The 19,993-nt window shown below is 32.0% G+C and overlaps 1 non-coding gene and 1 pseudogene across 1 annotated transcript; both read right to left on the bottom strand.

Annotated features, from left to right (window-relative positions):
* Positions 1 to 19,993, bottom strand: part of LOC109445251 (4-hydroxybenzoate polyprenyltransferase, mitochondrial) — a 146,867-nt pseudogene that overhangs the window by 105,374 nt on the left and 21,500 nt on the right.
* LOC141568178 (U6 spliceosomal RNA) lies at positions 161 to 267 on the bottom strand. The gene has a single exon (XR_012491224.1). It is a non-coding gene; the product is annotated as a U6 spliceosomal RNA (small nuclear RNA).

Below are 19,993 nucleotides of genomic sequence, written 5' to 3'. Positions count from 1 at the left end.
CTGAGTGTGAATAATGACTTGATTGGTTTTATAGAACACTGAAAAAAAATCCATGAGTTTATATAGATACATTTATTATTATTACTATTATTATTATCATCATTAGTTTCAGTGTACAAAACAATGTAATAGTTAGACATTTCACCCCCTATATAGTGAAAAAAATATGGACTGCTTCACAAATTTGCATATTATCCTTGTGCAGTGTCCATGCTAATTTTCTCTGTATCGTTCCAATTGTAATATATGTGCTACCAAAGCGAGCACTATAGATGCATTTTTAAAAAACTCTTAGCAGAGTAAAACAGACAAAGTTCTTCTTTGCAGAAGAATGCTAATCTATAAATATAAAAGGTTTGATGAGATTATGACATTACAATAGTAATAATTGATTCAAGCAAGAATCATCAATGAATTTTGAAACTATTACATATAATACTGTTGTGGAACAGAATTTTCAAACAGTCTCCAAGTATTGCTCCATAAGTTACTTGTGGATTTCAAAGAGGAAATCATACCTTCAGAATGGTGAAATCTAGTAGATGCTATCTGGACCAGGGAATCAAGTTTTGCATCAATGATAATAGGACACCCTGACTTATAAGGCTCCTGATATGATGTATTGAGAAGGAGCCAATATTATAATCTGCACAGTATTCCTGACAAAAATGGTAACCTGAATCTAATCAGGAGGAAATAATCAGAAAATTAAAACTGAAAGATATTTTGCAAAACAATTGTCACAAGTGTTAAAAATGTCAATGTTATACAAGATTACAAAACAAAACAAAAACAAACAAACAAAAAAAACACCTCCAGATGTGATCTAGATTATGCACAACTAAAGAGCTATAACAACTAAATGCAATGTGTGACCCTTGATTGGGTTATGGATAGAAAAAAAAAAAAAAAAAAGAAAACAGTCATTATGTGGACAATAGAGAAATTTGAATATGGACTTGTTTTTAACTTCAGCAAAGTGAAGTTCCTATAAACTGAAATTAATTTAATGAACTAAGAACTCAGGAAAGGTAGTCTAATTTGGCATTATTGACAACAGAACATATTTTATATAAAACTTGTTATGAGAATACAATTCATGATTTTGCTGTAATGAAAGTCTTTCATGAATTGAATATGTGATAACATATGAATTGAATGTGTGATAACAAAGAATAATAAGTACAAAATAATACAAAGAATTAAATGAAAACCACCATCAAACACTTTCCCATGAGAACTCTTAATATTTCATTGTATGTTCCAATCTTTTTTCTGTTTCCTTTTTTAACATAGTTCATCTTCTTCTCTGTGTACTGCTTTTCATTTAAGACAATGCCATTACCAAATGTCCTTGAATATTATGCTATTACTTTGTAGTTATAAGCAGAGTAGTACCCCATAATATGAGTTCACATCTGTATAGTTTTAATTATTTTCAAGATTGATTTAGCAAGACCTCTCCAAACTTAAGTTCACTTTTTCAGGAGATAGGTTTTTTCCTAGGTTCTGGTGTATATGTTTATAAACAAAAGGGAGATCTAGTTAAAATAAATTAAAACCAAGGGATAGTCTATTTATTAAATAAATGAAGCCAGCAGCCATAGCATACTGACAACCTCACAGCTGACTTTCTTTTCCTTGTAAGTAAAAGCAAAAACAATTAAGCATTTGGTGCTCATTGGCAGAAGGTATACAGCATCAAATGAAAATGCTGCTTGAAATGACAAGAATGTTACTGCTAGATTATTTATTTATTTATTTATTTATTTATGCTATTACTGTGCTTCTATTTAAAAAAAAAAAAAGGAAGGTTCTTAATCTAGATTGTTGGAGGCATATTTTAGGGACTCCATAGGGACTCCACAAGGACAAGGTAACTAGCAAAGACAGCCTCAGGCTGGGTTACCCCCTTCCCACCCTGCCCCAGGAGGGGAGCTCTGACAGGTCCCTCTTTCACACCTCTGGTACCTTTCCATCACAATGTATTTCCTAGCTTCTGAAATGAGATTCTGTCTCCTTACACCTCATCCACCCAGTGCTCATGCACTCCCACACTTCATGCTGAGCTGAGCTGCTTATTGTGGAGGAGTGTTTATTTCCCCAATGGCTAGAGAAGCACAATTTCTTTAATCGTATTTACAAACTTATAAATGAATCAATCCAACTCTAGAGCTGTAATTCACCCCCCTAAAAAAAAAAAAAAAAAAAAAAAAGCACTCTCTTTAAAATATTCAATAGACACATTCATGTAAGAACTTACCTTTAATACATACTTAACACATTTACTTTGAAAATATGTGGACGTTAAAATCCATTCATTTCTGCATGTGTGTGAAAACAATGTGCTCTCTTTGCATATTATAGGAAACTCAGAGCAAAGCTCTTTATTTATGTTCAGGCAGCCAGCAAGACAGATTTCAAGCATTAATACATTTAAAACTTTTTTTCATTTTAATTAACTGTGAGAGAAGCAAAAATGTAACTCTATTTTCTCCGTATTTTCCTCACATATGCCCCACATCCCTGCAAGCATAAGGATAACCAATTCTGCCCATTAAAGTTGGTGGCATTAATTACTGCTGCATCACTTGCAGCTGCTACAAGAGGCTCACTGCAGTGATGTCTGGCTGCCTGCCAAAGGACAATCTTCCTTCTCCTTGGCCTTTCTCCTCCCTCTCTCATAAGCTATATGTGAAATTGTCACATGTATTTTTAAAAGAAGCCTTTTTCCATGAGAACCTAATTCATTCAATATTATATCTGGTCTGAAATTCTGGGCATCATATGCTTCTATATCTTTCAAGAAACCTTATTTTTAGCTTGTTCCTTTTTTGTGCCCTGTCAGCACTTATGGCTTCCCTCCCTCTAGTTAGGTGGTTAATAAAGGCTGACAGCTGAGAAGAAAGATCCATTCAGAAAGAAGAGCCTTATGAATCCTTGGGATGACTATTCCTTCTGCTTTGCCAAATATTTATATAGCAGTCTATAAATTAGCATTGTTCAGTTAGGGTGATTTCTATTGGCAGCAAAGTCAACACTTCCTTTTAAAGATCCTGTTAAACATATGATTACACTCTCAAAGCCCTGATTTTGATTTCTGTCGCTTCATCATCCAAAATGATCCAGCAACAATGTAGTTCTAATATTTTAAAGAAAAACAAATCCTGCTAGACTTTAGTCAAAACGCAGGCATAAAACTGGCAGGGTCTCTTGAGTCATATCCCATCACTCTTACTTCTTGAAAATAATTTGTCAAAGTAATCTACACACCCTGAATATATGAAGTACATTTAGACTTTCTTAGGATGGGATGATGAGGAAAAATAAATTACCAAGGTCAGTGAAAAATAGTGTTGTTACTACATTTGGAAATTGGTTTGATTTGAGCCTAGTCCTTAACGCTTTAGGAAGAAGCCAGGCTCTCACACTCCATTTTCTCTGTCTTTCTTGGTCTGAAGGACAAAAACACCATAGTCACTGATCAGTAACTTGGAGAGCCGACAATCTGAGATATTCACGGGCAGTGTTCTTTGATAAAAATAATTAAAAGGAAATGAGTGGATATGGTCACTGGTTTCACAGTTCCAGCCTAACACAAATCACAACAAGGACCAAATGTTTAGGTATAAAAACAATTCTGATCTCATAAATTGAATTGGTTTTTACACCAAGAAAATAAAAAGTAAATACACACTCTCTACCATTGTTGTCTACAGTTATACTATAATAGTAGATTTTTCCATCAAAATTGTGTGCTGTGGAATTCTGAAAGCCAGTAAGAAGTAAGGCTGGAATAATCCTTTGCTCTTCAGTGGCTGCTAAAGAGTCCAAAAGAAAATTCTGGGGCTCATCAGCTGCACCCAGTGAAAGCAGGAGCAAATTGTTTCTTTTAGTATATGGAATCAAAATGCTGTACTCCATATATTTGATCCTTTCTACTCTCATCTACCACCCCTCTCCACCTTAATCCTCTGGTCACCCCAATAAACTTTATTTAAAATAAAAAATGCTGTACTCACCAACCTTGCAAAAAGAGGTGTGAATAAGGAAAATTCATTAAAACACTTAGCAATAGTAAGTCCCATTACTGGTCTGTGTTTGGTGAGCTCCTTTATTTTGTGCTCTTTCTCTCCAGCCATTTCTGATAAAACTGTATAATCTGCCTATTATTTTAGTGGTTGTCTATCTACTCTCTTTTAGTAGCATTTTAACAGGCATGTTGAACTAAGTTTAAAGTTAATAATTATTTCTACCCTACTCACCCAACAACACAAGAGACATAGAATTATTTAACTTAAACATTTCTTTCTACCTTATATGATATTTTTGTTTAGTATTTAGTTTATTGCTTCTCTTTTTAACACCACAAATAAGAATTATTATTATAAAGTCAATTTTAATATAGATTTACCTACCTGTTTTTCAATATTTTTGCATATTCTTCTATCTTGCATCCTAAACTTGCCTTAATTATTTTTTTTTATTTTTCTTGAAGTACATCTATTAGAAGTGTCTTTAATAAGGGTCTATTAAAGATTGATTCCTTTAGTTTCATCTAAATAGTATTTTATCTTACTCTTAAATGCAAATTAAGGTAGTTTTACAGTCTTAAGTCAGTTATTTTTTTTCTAGCAAATTCAAGATATTGTTCCATTAACATCAACTTCTATTGTCAAGAAGCTACCTGTCAGTCTAAATGTTAATTGTTTATAGGCAATGTGTCTTTTCTTTTTCTTAGCTTTTAAGATATTCTCTTTGGAGTTCTACAGCTTCACCATGATGTGTCTTATGTTTTGTTTTGTTTTCTCCCTGTTTGATTTTGTTGAGATTCTTGAATCTGACAACTTGTGTCTTCAGTGAGTGTAAATGTTCAGCCATTAACTCTTCAAAGATTATCTCACTTGCATTCTATTTTCTCCTAGAATTTTGAAGAGTATTAGATATTCTTATTTTTATCTCTTAATATCTCATGTTTTCTATCCCTTTGCTTCCCTAAACTTTAGATTAATATCTCAGTTTACTAAATATCTTCAGTTGTGTCTACATCTGGATTTTATAATGTCCACCTATTTCAAGCATTATATATATGTGTAAGCGCACTGTGGGAAGTTTGCAAACTTAATTGTCCAATCTTGTACATATTATATATATATATACACACACACATATTTATGTATATATAATGTTATATATTATATGTTATATATTATATAGAAAATAAATATATGTATTTATCCAGAGAAAAGGGCATGTTTTAGATTATAAAAAAAAGGAATAGACTATCAAGAAATGAATTTTATGTGTGAGACACATAAATATCTAAGTCATAAAGTATTTACATTACTTTTCTTGGTTAGTATTGTTAAAATATTATATGAATAGGAAGTAGAATTATTTGCTTTTGTCATCCTTGTTATGTTACTCTCTGTAGATTGAGAAAACGCCAACATTTATGAATTCTGAACAAGGCAGTCATTTCTTTCCCTGTTTCTTTTGCAAAAGTTCAGTCATATGGAATATTTCCAGTCATCCACTATTTAAATGAAAAATTTACTAAAAATGATTTTCCAACTGATTGGAAAAGTGGAATGAAAATAGGTTGTCATTAATAAGAGTAGGCCATCTCCATACAAATGATATGCATACAAAGTTTAATACATTGACAAATGTATAAGAATATGTCATATGAAATGTACAGTTCTCTTAGAAACCCACCTAAAATTATCCTCTGATATTTTTCAAGGGCAATTTTTTTCATGTTTTCCAATTATTAGTGGCTCATTATTGCTCTATCACCTATAATTAAGTTATGCTCTCAGGACTTCAGTTTCACCATCTATAAAATAATTAAAATAGAGATAACAGTATTATATGGCTGTTATAAAGACTGGATATTATAATGGATATAAGGTTTTTAGTCCTAATTCATAGTTAGCAAGAGATCTCTTTTGGGAAACTGGAATTTAGGTTACAAACAAACCTAAGCTTTGATATAAAAAAATTTTAGCACTAAAACACTAAGGTGCTCAGGAACAAATACTTTAAATTTCAAAACTGTAAGTAAAAATATTTTTCCATTTCCTTGAAAAGAAAATTGTTCTCACTTATTAAGGAGCTAACTAATATTTTATTTGGTTTGTTTTAAGCAGTGATTTAAGCAGAGGATTGGTAAGTAAAACATATTACCACACTAATATTTTGAGATAACATTTTAAGATTCTTATAATTTCATTGTCAGATATTATATGAGCTGATTTTAATTTATGGTGACTATTCAGTACTAATATGATTTCAAATTGGCCATTTTAATATACATGATATCAAGAGCATCACAGATAAAACAGTAGTTCTTTCAAATACAAATAAACCAACACGTAATTATTTTGAAATGAACAATATTTTGAGATGGCATTGAAAGAACATGGGATGCCTAATGAGGAAAATAATATATATCATCTGGTGACATGGAAATATAGTTCAGTTACACATGATAAATCATGCTTATTTCAGATTTGTCAAGCGTTATGAACTCATCTAAAAATGTTAAGTTCAATAAAATACGCAACACATAAATTGCTTTTAGATAATGCAAATATTAATTTTCTTATAAGTCTTTTCATTTGAATTTTTTTCAAGATGGCATTCAGTGTCGCCAAGATATTTTTAAAGAATCCATTACTAATTACCAGTGAAATTCTTTTAGTCAATTAAAATACACACACACACACACACACACACACACACACACACACAGAGCAACAGCAACAACAACAGCAATGAAAAAAACAAACAAACAAAAAACCAAAACCTGAAAGCAATGCTTTGTTAATGACAATAATTTATTTGGAAATCCTGTAGTCATAATCCTGTAAGGACTCCAAGCTCCTAGATAAAGTTCTCTTACCACTAATTCTTGTACTTATTCCTGGTCCTCAGCTAATTCCAAATATTCTTGAACAAATATTATTGCTAAGGAGACAGGGAAACTATGGTATATACAGTGGTATTGGGTTGTATTTTTGCAACATCATGGATGAGATTTTGGCACATAATAATGAGAATGAACAAATGTTCTAGGGAATCCTAGTGGCATTAGAGTTAGGGATCAAATATTATATATAAGAGCCAGGGAAGCCTGCGTATATTGTCATGACAGCTGAAACAAAGTAGATGTAACATAAATAGGATCAATGGACAAGGAGTCGATGAGAGTTTTTCTGCTTCATCAATAGGCAAATGAATTGGACGGCAGCTTTAAACAGGTCATCTTTAATAACCATTAAGAAATCATAACATACAGGAGGGGGCAGTTTGCTCAGATTGTTCTGCTGGCCTAAGCTTTATCAGAGGACAATTCATTACTGCTTTGAAACCTATCACATGAAGGGATTAAGCAGACTTTAATCAATGTCTCCCACAACATGGAGTTCCTGTCCACCCAAATTTTGGCCCAAAATGCCATGCCAAACTCTTGCTCTCTATCCATTAGATAGATAGATAGATAGATAGATAGATAGATAGCTTAAGCATGCAAAAAGAGAAGAATGTAAAGAATCAAAATAATTTTAAAAGAGAATAGTATAAAGGATTTGCTCAGAAATTAGGTTGGGTGAGTATAAAAGAAAATTGTAAATTTGTCAGTAGTGTTGTCTACAGCGACTGAAAGAGGGAGTATTTGGCATTATATAATGTTTAATCTCACGGGCAGTAGCCTTGCACTTGATCTAATGATTTCCTCTCACTCATGTCTCATGAGAGAGAAAATAAAAAGAAAAAAGGAGAAATTAAAGTGTATAATCCCCTCTACTCAATTAAGGCCTGTGATGTCACAACCTATGCATATATTCCAGAATGGCATATATTTTCAGGAATTTTATGATTATGAACTAGAGTATAATAGCGTCATCCCACTACAAGTCAGTCATATAATACTTCTGATTTGGTTTTGTTTAATCTCCTCCTCTATAAGAAGAAGCAATGAAAAAACAAACCTTAGATAGCTAATATTAAATGTGAACCTCACTACTGTAGAGTTTTTATTTAGTGTTTGTTCATTTATTCTTATTTTTTTCCTTGGGTGCTGGAAAGCAAATCTAAAAAGATAGTGATTACTTGTGCTGCCATGAAGTTACAGAAGTGTTAGAAACTGGAAATTCTTTAATATTGATTGGGTGCGGCAGTAACTGTATCTTTAAAGCCCTACCTACAGACACACACTCTGAAGTATATCCTTTAGTAGTGTTTCAGACAATATCTTTGTTTTCAATCAACTGCAGAAAGATCCAAGCTCTTGTGTCTATATTTTAGATTAAAAAGAAACAACATGTATTTAAAGAATGGCTTTTAGTTGAATTCTATTAAATCCAAGTTTGTGTTTTGTTTTTTTGTTTTTTTTCAATTTTAACACTTTTTGAATTGAAGCTAATTGAGTATTAGAGAATAAAATTATGTAGAAAGTTTTTGTATTCTACCTCCCATCACCCTTGATGTGAAACTAAGGTTTAAGAACACTCTCCCAGATAATTTCACTCCCCTGTATTGACTGCACATTTTAAGGAACAGACAATACTCAAGCTAATTTTAAGGCGTTTTCAGACTGATTAGAGAAAGGAGTTTAGAACAATGAGTGAAGTCTAGAATATTAAGAAACATACGCATCAATGCTAGCTCATGCAGTACACACAAGGTGTAACAAAAATGATTTTTGTGGTCTGGAAAAGGTGAAATGTGAGCTCTATTTTGATGACATAGATAAAACATTTATTTAAGGATAGGACTTTACAGGCAGGGGAATGAAGATGAGCAAACAGGATTTAGGCTAAGGAGACCAGCCTAAATCAGAGAGACATCAGTACCTCTACTTAAAAGTTGAGAAAATGGAGGCATAGAGAATTTAAGAAATTTGCCCAAGATCACACATTTAATAAGTGGTACCAACTGAATTTCAAACACTGCTCTGCCAGTGAGGAGTCCAAGATTTGCCCTGGGGATCAGTGAAAAACATTAATATGGATAGGAGGTGTAGGGCCTCTTCTAAAAATCCATTCCTCCAACCCATTCCTATTTCTCAGCAGACTTTCATTCTGGTTTCCAATATTTCCATATTTCAATATTATTTCCTTTCCATTTTATTTTTCATTCTTGAATTTTCTCAAAATAAGATCCTCATCCTTTATTTGATTCAGAATTCTCTGGCCACTGCCAGACAAACACAAAACATACTTTTTCTCTAACTGTGCTTTTTGTGTCTGCATCATTTAGAGATGTTCTCTGAGAATTAAGGACAAAGACAAAGTGAAGAGCTGTGGACAAAGCTGGACTGGTTAATTACCATTTCAAAGGAATCTGATGGGAGGATTCACGGCTCCCCCCACATTCAGAACTCAGCTGTTTCACAGCCTGTAACCATAGTAGTTGACACATATTTTAGAATAACAAAAATTGTTCACTCTCTGTATCACCACTTTTCTCTCTCTTCCTTCTAAGTACCTCGACCTTACACGTTCTTAGTCTTTTAATTTTCTGTCTCAAACTCTCAATATGCTTCCCTTTCCTTCTTATATTTTATCTTATTCCTTTCCTTCTTCTTCAAAAATATGTTATATATATAACATATATATTCCTTCTTGCTCAAAAATATGTTATATATTACATATTTTATATTATATATATACACACACATACATATACCGTGTTTGCCCGAAAATAAGACCTAGCTGGACCATCAGCTCTAATGCATCTTTTGGAGCAAGAATTAATATAAGACCCAGTATTATATTACATTACATTATATTATAAGACCCGGTCTTATAGTAAAATTAGACCAGGTCTTACATTAATTTTTGCTTCATAAGACTCATTAGAGCTGATGGTCCGGCTAGGTCTTATTTTCAGGGAAACACTGTGTGTGTGTGTGTGTATGTGTGTGTGTGTGTGTGTGTGTGTGTGTGCGTGTGTGCGCATGCATATATATGTATACACACACACACACACACATATATACTGGGGGTGCCAAAAAAATGCACACTTTGGACGCTTTGCTCAATGTTGCTTAAGCAGTAGTTCACCGTGATCAGAAGTCTCTGGATGCTGATGGTAACCACTTTGAACACCTCTTGTAATTGCAGAAGTCAAATGTGACTTGTATTCATCTTTTGTTATCAGTACATATTATTAAAATTTTAATACAGTTTCCCTTTCTTAAAATGTGTATACATTTTTTGGCACCCTCTGTGCGTGCATGTGTGTATATATACATATATATGTATATATACACACATGTATATATATATATATACACACACATACATATACCATGTTTGCCCGAAAATAAGACCTAGCCGGACCATCAGCTCTAATGCATCTTTTGGAGCAAGAATTAATATAAGACCCAGTATTTTATTACATTACATTATATTATAAGACCCGGTCTTATAGTAAAATTAGACCAGGTCTTACATTAATTTTTGCTTCATAAGACTCATTAGAGCTGATGGTCCGGCTAGGTCTTATTTTCGGGGAAACACTGTGTGTGTGTGTGTGTGTGTGTGTGTGTGTGTGTGTGCGCATGCATATATATGTATACACACACACACACACACACACACACACACACACACACATATACTGGGGGTGCCAAAAAAATGCACACTTTGGACGCTTTGCTCAATGTTGCTCAAGCAGTAGTTCACCGTGATCAGAAGTCTCTGGATGCTGATGGTAACCATTTTGAACACCTCTTGTAATTGCAGAAGTCAAATGTGACTTGTATTCATCTTTTGTTATCAGTACATATTATTAAAATTTTAATACAGTTTCTCTTTCTTAAAATGTGTATACATTTTTTGGCACCCTCTGTGCGTGCATGTGTGTATATATACATATATATGTATATATACACACATGTATATACATATATATGTGTATATATACACACATATATACACATATATATGTATATATGTGTGATACTTTTTGCATTTATTTAAAAAAAATTCTCTGTTTTAAAATTTTAAACATTTTTTAATCCTTTTACCTTCCAGAAATAATTTATTCACTTAGAACTCCATTTGTACATCCTGTTAAAAGATAAGCTGAGGCATATTAAACATTTTAAGAGTTTGAGCAAAAATGATTCAAATTAGGTGGCATAAAATCTAGCAGGTAGCAAGAGGCTCTGAGAAGCTTTACAAAATGAATGATTTTTTTTTTTTTTTGTAGTGCATATTGTTGTTTTTTTTGTGTGTGACTCTTACAGGCAGAGGAGAGCAGAAACCACGAAGTTACACTAGGCAAAAAAGTGGGTTCGTTAATGCAACTTTACTCTCCTTTAGAGGAAGGGAGGGGTCTATCAGACAGATTACCTAACTAATGCTGATCAGGGGATTCCTGATTGACTGGTTTAAGACTCCATTTCTGAGAGAGCCAGAGTGTAATTAAGTTTCTGTTTGATGAGGCTTAACATAAATTACTCCATTTTCAGCCTGTTATCTTCATTTTAAAAATCCCCATACCCCCCTTTTTTCCAGTTGTTCAATTTCCTACAAAGAAAAAAAATCTTACTTTCCTCTCTCCCTTCTTTATGAGCTATATTTGGAAATTTTTTGGATGAAAAGTGGGTGTAAAAAAGCAGTATCCCTTTCCTCCACAAAAAAACAAAAACAAAAAACAAACAAAAAAACCCTTGAAAGATTATTCTTAAATCCTACTCCTATTTCAAAAGTTACAAAACACAATTTTATTGACATTTATTCTATCACCTAAATGTTTAGTTTTTTTTCCTAGCACCGTTCATTGATTTCATGTTACACTATACACATATTCTCCAAGCAATCATATAATTTGTAAATTGGTGAAGAGAGAGCAACAGCTTGATGTATTGCAAGACTTTTGAGGGACTTTAATATAGTAACGTACATTGTTAATTCTGTTTAATACTTTATTTTCTTTTTCTTACAGCATTTCATGATAGAACTACTGCTCTACAAACATACTGAGAAATATCATTGTATTTCCATATGTTTGTATATAGATCATGTATATAAACAAATTTCTCTATAAACTTATTTGTTTTATTTGACTGCCTAATAAAGACAAAAGTTTCTGTCAGGAAAAAAAAAATTAATCTAAACCAAGAAGTACAGTATTGATATTCTAGTGTGACCTAAAAGTACTTTAGACAATCTATTCTAAGATTTATGCTCCCATGGTTCTTATGTTAAGAGTTAAAATATAGATTTGGGTTATAAACAGAGCTGACACACTAACAAAAATAGAACTTAAAATGGCCCATACCTATTGTTTCAAGACACCTTGAAGGGAAATTTTATTTGGTAAAATTTTGAGATTTCACATAAAGATTAAAAACAGTAACGTTGATTTATTAGTGATTGGTACATTTGACTCAAAATTTGGTAGTGATCTTTATGTTACCTGATGTCTTTTTCCCAAAATGGAATTACAATCTGATGACTATGTGTTCTTAGTATAAACACAGATATACACAGACGTACACAAGGATTATAAAATATTGCTTTATTGCCTTCTGCTATGTCTGCATCAAATAGAAGTAAATGTTGTTTAAATTGGTAAGGTTAATCGAAAAGGCAGAAAAATTATGTTGAAAATAATATTTTTCTAATTCATAAGTTACTAATGAAGAAATAATATTTATTTTAGGTACTCGGATGTGAATAGATATTTCCTCATCCTTAAAATGAAATTATGTTTTCCAGTTGTTAACTTGGGTTGTGTGCTTGCTGAGTTAAACAGATTAGTAATAAATGTACCATACTCAAAATTTGCCATCTTTCAAATCACGTTGAGCTTCCCCTTGAAAGCATGGAGTCTTCTATAGCTTTGGCTGGTCAATCTACATTAAAACTGACCCTTGCCAAAACTGACGAAGGCATTTTAACCTTAAAAAAAAAAAATAAAGAAGAAAAAACATTAAGCATGTTGGGATGCTGACCTGATTTTTGAAACTTCAATGACCCCAGTAACATCTTTACAATTAATACAGCATCAAGCTTCCTTCCAAGGGCTTCAAAGGGGCATGAGGCTAAAATCTGCAAAAGCCTTCCAATGTGGAAATTAGAAAATGAAATTAGAGGTGACCATGGGTTTAAGAGATGATATTTATGTTTTATTTATTTGTTCCTCTTCTAGCTCCTATTGGGAAATCCCACAAAGAGATATTAATAAAAAATTGCACTGGAACTTGGCTCAATCTTTTCATGGTGACTCATCAATGAAAAATCGAGTTGTGGTATACAGTTTGAAAACTGAGTCAGAGTTACAATGGCTATGTTAGAGCTGGACATAGGGTAGAAAATATCCTTAACATAATTCTATCATTTGATATTAATACTTTCGATTTACATCATAGTTTTACATCTGTGGAACTGAATATGTTTGAAATGCTTTATCTCATTTTCTCCTTCTTCACAGAATGATTTCAACAGGGGCATGGAATATTCTATTGTAAGTGAGGTCACATTGCACCAGGGAGTTTATAGAGAAGCTGGTCCTGTGCCATTCTAAATTTAGCAAGACGATCCCACTGTGCACATTTTGGTCTACATAATTGCCAGAGAGTCTCAGGCTTTGTTACAGAAGCTTCTGAAAACAAATGTAACTAACCTTCTACCACACTAATGACCAAGTACACTTGAGCATCTTTAGACCCTGTGCTTTATTAAAGCTTTTCCCAGGAAAACATCTGCTCCTTAAATATGCAAAATTCCAGTCATCTCTACAAACAATAATCAGGCTGCAGAGGGAGGCAAGAGTGGACAGAATCCCTAAGGCGATATGAGTTCTGTATAGAAACTAAAAGCTAGTACTTCCCACGAACCAGAAATAAAAGATGCCTTTGAAAATAATAACTGGGAATAGCTGCTGAACTGTGCTCTCTTGAGAATGTGATTCAAGGTTGTCTTCAGTGGGAAGAAATTCATGATATTAATAAGTATCAATGATAATGAGACAGTATTTTATAGAGAATAATATAAGGATTGTACCATAAAAGACTGATATAGAGATTATGAATCAGAAGACTGCAAAATGAATTCCAGAATTATTTTGTCCTTCCTGCTTGCCTTGTTTTAGTTTGAGTTAGTTTCTAACATTTAAAAATTAGGAGGGTTTCAATCAAAGATGCAATTTCTGCCATCTCTTAAAAATTGGAAGATCTGAACAACCTATGTGTCAATAGATGGATGATGTGTGCCTAAAGAAAATGTGATATCTGTATATAATGAGCCCAGAAATAGATACTGTATAACAAATAATCTAATGTGAGTATATAAGTATTATAAAGCCCGCACTCACAGATGTCTGAGGCCCTGTAAATTTGCACTCCTCACAATGAATACTTAAGATTGCAACATACATTTATTTGATCTGATTTTTCTAAAAATGTCCCAGGATTTCAAAAAAAACTCCTGGGTTTATTGTACAGTATAATGATCTGTCTGTATTGTACACTGTCTCCTGAACCAGGCAGAAATTTCTCTTCACTAAGATATCAAGTAATAAAGAATTGAAACCCATAACTACTTTCAATATCACAGAAGCACTTAATAGTTGACAATTACATACAATAAATTTTCATAACACTTTACAACATTTAACATGCTCTCACATGCATTAAGTCCTTCATTTCTTAGAACAACTCTGAAAAGTAGGAAGAGCAGATATTCTTACTCCTTTTAATAGTCCCCAACAGTAAAAATGACTTTGTCCAAGAATAAAACAATAATATGAAAAGACATGAGCAGATCTCTGGTCTATTTTCCACCAATAATAACACTTTGGAATGTGTTCTTTAAATACCGCAATTATTGACAATTGAATAAGTGTTAGAGAGGTACAATTGTTAAGAATGCAAGTTCTGAAATTAACAGATCTGGGTTAATTTAACAATTTTTTTTCTTATCCATAAAATGTACAAAATTGAAGTTAACTTACAGAATTATTATGGAACTAAATGAGATCATACCTGTTAAGTACTTGTAACAGTGGCTGGCATATAATATGAATTCAATCAATAATACTTAAAAGAATTATATTAAGATTCATAGGAAAATTGAGAATTTAAATTTACCTGCAGGGCTGAAAAAGTGATTAAGGTTATTTTAATGTAATTTTCCCTTTATGAATTGAATAGCATGTACGAGGAAAAAAATGGTCAATATGGAATTTAACTTAGATAATTTAATATATATGTGCAAAGACTCCTATAAAGATTCCAGTGTGGTACTTGGGGGAAAAAAAATTCTGTTGAACTCTTTTATTCTTTTTGTGTTGCAAAAGTTTTAAAAATCATTTTATGTTTATTTATTGACAGGATATTTGTAACATTTGAAATGCTCTGAAGTACAATGCCTTTAACAGTTGTTTTCACATTTGCATTGACAAATGAAAACATCCAAAGCTGATACTTTCTCCATTACAACCGTGAGATATTTTGTAAAACTCTTAGAGTTCCAACCTTCCTTGTAGTTTGTGGCAAAGCTGACTGCTGTTTTGTTTTTGTTTTTGTTTCTGTCCTTCAGAGTTGCTATAATTCTCTTACTAAGTAATGAAAAACAGGTGTACATGAGTCAAACTCATTAAGATAAAAACAAACCAAGGCTCATATTTCTCTGTGTACCATGTAACAGATATAGGGTTCTCATATTCAAATAAGTATCAATGCTTAATTTGTTGTTAATTAGAAATGGATCTCGATAACATATTGCAACTTTTAATATTTTAGTATTTTCTAGTTTTAATCTGTGAACTACACCCTGACAAAACACTACACTGCATATTCTATACTGCATTGCTCACACACTCCTCAAGTTACAACAGAAACAATGCAGACACTCTAAATCATTTTCACAGTACTCTAAATATCATGTCTTGCTTACCATCTTTAATATTCTAGGACTTCATGCAAAATTCCACTATGTTCAATTATTAAAAACATTATATTCAAATTAATTGATAATGACTTTGGGTCTTGGTTTAATTAAAGCATTGAAGGTTTAGGTAAACTCATCTGCTTTGCAAGGTTTTTATTTGTTGGTTTGCTTATAGTTTATTTGTGTGCATTTTTTCCAAAAAAAAAAAATTAATGCCTCTCACAACTTGGTATTTAAGAATTGTAAATTCTTGGTAAAAAAGATTTATAAAGATGAAATCAATATGTCCTTTTCTTTTAAAAATAGTCATTTTAGGAGAGAAATGGATTTTTATTTGAAAAATAAAATCAAGCTTTTCAAATTCAGAGATTATAATAACACAGCAAAAGGAACAGGAAAACTCTAATGTCCTCTTTTAATGACAGTGCTAATATTTTTTAATTGCTTTTTAGAGTAATAATTTATACTTCATTGCCTCTCTCTTCATATGGCAGATTTTATATAAATTCCAAATTGCTAATTTTATAAATTTTATTGATTATCTAATTGTTTATCAGTTACTAAATGAAAATGAAGTTGTGTAATTTTATGTATTTTGCATAAATACATACTTTGGTTTTCATGGATGTATGCGTATTTTGTGATCCTACCAATAGTATATATTAAATCTATGCCCATAATTAACATATTTTGTACAAAAAGAATATCAAATAAATAAATTCATAAAATCTTTAATATTGCTCAAGCAATTTAATGAAATTTTTATAAGCTACAGGAATTTATACATATTACACAAGCAAAAAGCATTGTTCTATAGAAGGATTTACCCAATGAAACACCATTATATTATTATTTATTCTGATGTATACATCATGTCAGGGTTTGTTTATAAATATTTTTTTCACTGCATGACTGGCATAATGGGGACTAGAAAAACTAAAACTTCTATAGACTAAAACTTGTAGCCAGCAATAAAAATTAGCCAAAATCAAAGAGATAAGCAAAGGATCCTTATTATTGAATTCTCATATGAATAAGGTTTAGGGAGGAAAACAGAAGCTTTATAAATCTTAGGTTTGCACATAATACATTATAGAAATGTTTCATTGACTATATTTCAGTTAATACCTCACTATTTGTGACAGAAAGTACAAATGAAAAACAACTGAAATGCAGATAACTGAAATATAATCTGGCATTACTGGCTATTCTTATACACTGGTGATTTGTTTTTTGGAAATTATTGTATACAACTAAAGTTTCTAATATTCATTTGAAACCTATTTATAAATGAAAAAGTGCCTAGTTCTTCACTCAAATGCTAAGAAATTTGCCTATGCCTACAATTGACAAAGAACCCATGAAGTGTCAGCATCCTCTCTTCAAAGGGTCTTTAGAGTAGTATAAACTATTTATTTATTTCTCTTAAAAATTCATTTTTTCCTAGTCCCAAAGTTTAAATCGAGAATTTTTTATATATAGATTCTAAGAATAAAGAGTAGCAATATATTTGGATCTCCATCTTATCTCAAACATTTAGACTTTAGCAACACCGATATTCTCTCTGATAATTCTCCATTGTCTATTATGCCCTTGAACGATTTATGTTCTAAAGAAGAGCCTGCATTTTATTGAATAAGGCAGATAGTCCTATATCTTCTTTGAATTTTATGAAATAATTTTGATCACAGAATTCCACTACTGTGATGTTTTAAATTATACCAGTAAGATTTTCCTAATTATTTGCATTTCTTGTCTGGAACAAGATAACTACTTTAGGCAAACGTATGATTATTACTAACACTATTATTATGATAGCTAATATTTATAAAGGATTTTCTATATGTCAGTCCTGAACTTTACATATATAATTTCATTCAATCCTCACAATATCACCACTATATTTCATCAAATAGAAGATGGTATCAATTATAAGAAGCATCATCACTTTTTGTGTTACTAAAAGAAATAATGCTTCCAATTGAACTATATTCCAGTGCTAAAATGCCATAGCCTGTAACATACATCTTTTTAAAAAGATTTTTATCAAAAATGTAGCAAACCCACAATATTAGTTTCAGGAGTACACCATAATTATTCAACATTTATATACATAAAGAAGTGATCATCATGATAAGTCCAGCAACCATCTGACACTATGCCATCACAATACTATTGACTATATTCCACACACTGTATACTACATTCCCATGACTTATTTGTTTTATACCTGGAAATTAGATACATCTTGATTTTAGAGATGTTGAAATGTGGAGAAAAAATGTGCATTTAAAAATGTATTCAATACAACTGCTCTAAAGAAACAAGGATACTTCCATAATTATTTCAGAAAACACACACACATACATATTTGAGGATATATCTCTTAGCCTTTATGAAATGAATTGCAGTACTTTGATCTAGTTACCTTTTTAGCTACCAGGCAAATTAATAAATCTCTATATTATGACACCATAGGCATCTATGTTGTTTTGCCACCTATTTTCTATTCCTTTTGCTTCTGTTTGCAGCACCCTAACTTTCATTTGGGAAATACAAGTGTGGGTGACTAGATGCAATCTCCTTGGAATTGGAAGTACGAATCATGTCAAAAACACTGAGCATTATAGCACCCTGAAGTTACCGTCATTTGTTTGCCCCCAGAGCCTGAGAGTTGCCTTGGACCTGGTAAATCCAACCCCAATGATTCAATTAATTTGTATTTTCCTTAAATTCTGTGAGCTACCTCACTCCTTTCCATACAATTCCTCTTCTGCTTCACTTACTTGCAGGTAACAGACCTGAATGAAACCTACAATGAAAGCCAAATGATCTTCCATACAACATGATTCCATGGTCATTTAGACATTATAACAGTAGTGCAAACATTCCCATGAAAATAGCAAATTTAATTTACTTGGATACTTGTACACATATGTCTATCAGTTTGTTTTAATATTAATTAATTTGCTAATTAAAAATTTCATTTTTACATTTAGAATATTTTGTTGTTTTTAGGAGTCCTTAACAGCAAAGTCTTCATTGGAAACCTGTCAGATGCAGATTCTCAACTTCATTCCAGATCCATTGAGTCAGAATCTGCAATTTTTTAATGGTCACCATTCTCAAACATTAAAGTTTGAGAAGCATTTCTTTGAGTATTATTCTGAATCATACATACAACAGAACTTTGTTAACACAAATAGAGGTCGTTTTCAAAGTTATCATATCCATTACAGTGAGAGGCATCCATGAGTATTGTAAAGTACATTTGGAAAACCTACAATTTTTGAAAGTGGCTAATATTCAATTTAAAACGACTAATCACTATCTTTTAATCATAAAGTTTACCTACTCATAAACTCAGAGAACAATGTATTGTACAATTATAAATTTGAGATAGTGTCTATATTGATTTATTTTTAAACAAGTCAAACATGAATATTCATTCTCATAAAATATCCCAATGATAAAATATAAATATAGGAAAAAGCTGTAGGTCCTTTGCACACTGCCTACCTCAATAATTCCTTCTCTCTCCTTAGAGTTAAACATTAGTTATATGCCTGTTCAGATATTTTTCTATTCATATATTTATATATGGTTTTGCATGTAGTTATAGATAGATGAATGTTCTATATAAAAAATTGATATATAGAAAGAGGAACTAACATAGGTAATATGTCTAAATCTATAAAATGTGTCATAAACTTTGTTGTTGAGAAAAAAAAAATGTTGTCTTTACTTTTTTACACCTTAACTCCATACATATCCCCATTTTTCCCAGTAGTGGAAAATAAACAAGTTTATTTTTTTAAAAAATTCATGGCATACTCAGTAATTTCAGACATCCCTCAATTGATTCAGAGATATCTTATAATCCAAGGGCTTACATAACGTCGTGACAATCAGTAGGAGGACTCTGGTTCTTGGTCCTCATCTCTCCACATAATACCTGCTGAGACAATCATGCTCCCATAGGTATCAGGTCATACTCAGTACTGACAGCTTTCATTGCTACTTGCAGTCAGTTTACTCTCAGCCACAAAGTACCACGCTTGTTCGTTCATGCTTCTCCACTG

Source organism: Rhinolophus sinicus, linkage group LG01, assembly GCF_036562045.2.
Source record: "Rhinolophus sinicus isolate RSC01 linkage group LG01, ASM3656204v1, whole genome shotgun sequence".
In the NCBI taxonomy this organism is placed as follows: domain Eukaryota; kingdom Metazoa; phylum Chordata; class Mammalia; order Chiroptera; family Rhinolophidae; genus Rhinolophus; species Rhinolophus sinicus.
This window is presented reverse-complemented; position numbering and strand designations above follow the sequence as displayed.